This window comes from Octopus bimaculoides, chromosome 13 (genome assembly GCF_001194135.2).
Source record: "Octopus bimaculoides isolate UCB-OBI-ISO-001 chromosome 13, ASM119413v2, whole genome shotgun sequence".
Classification (NCBI taxonomy): Eukaryota; Metazoa; Mollusca; class Cephalopoda; order Octopoda; family Octopodidae; genus Octopus; species Octopus bimaculoides.
Window position 1 is genome coordinate 34,323,700 of NC_068993.1, and position 933 is coordinate 34,324,632.

At 39.3% G+C, this 933-nt stretch overlaps 1 protein-coding gene across 10 annotated transcripts in view; it reads right to left on the minus strand.

The window, feature by feature from the left end:
- Nucleotides 1-933, minus strand: part of LOC106868722 (GATA zinc finger domain-containing protein 14) — a 172,544-nt gene that overhangs the window by 128,449 nt on the left and 43,162 nt on the right. The gene's annotated exons all lie outside the window — the stretch shown is intronic.

A 933-nucleotide genomic window follows, 5' to 3' on the forward strand; every position in this document is an offset into this window, starting at 1 on the left:
ATATATATATATTATTTAAAAGAGTTCTCACCCTGTCTGTTTTTTATGTTTTATTTATATTCTTATAAAATTAATGTGGGATATAAAATATGGAATATATAATATAAATACTAAAATTATTCCAAACACAGATGTCCTTGCATCTGCAGGCATCAACTCAAATTAAAGCTATGCTTTTGAGGAAGGAAATGAGATTGTGTGGCCATATTGCTCGAATGGCAGATTAACGCATACTGAAACTGCTGTATTATGGTGAGCTTGCAGAGGGGAAATGCTATCGGCGTAAACCTAAACAAAAAAAGGTTTAAGGACGGCATAAGAACTACTATGAAGTCACTTGGAATGGATCCAGAGGACATAGAATCCCTTGCTTCGGATCGAGTTGGATGGCGAACAAAAGTGTGGAGTGGAGTGAAAGCATTTGAAGATGCCAGGATAATACAAATAAGACTCAAAAGAGATCTAAGGAAGAATGTAACAATCGAGAAGATAAAAGACAATGACCTTTTTGTGTGCACAATTTGTGACAGACCATGCCTTCCTCTTGCTGGCCTCAAATCTCATCTGCGAACCTATGGAAAACGAACCTCCACCCACTATTCTGCCTATATGTCTGTGCACACCTTTGAATGCAGTGTATACCAGAAGGTTTGCAAATCTAACAGGGGTCTCAAAAGACATTTTAAGATCCACAAAGATGAGAACTTATCTGCAGCTCTTGGTGGTTCAAATCGGATGTGCAATCTGTGTGGGTGTCTTTTCAGAAGATTGTCTTGTTTAAAAAGTCACATCAGATGCCATGATGGTGGTAAGGTGTAGGCACAGGAGGTGGTCAAACTCTGCATAAGGAGTAGACAACCACCATATATATAGATCTACACACACGCACGCACGCACACACACACACACGCACACACACACACAAACACACAC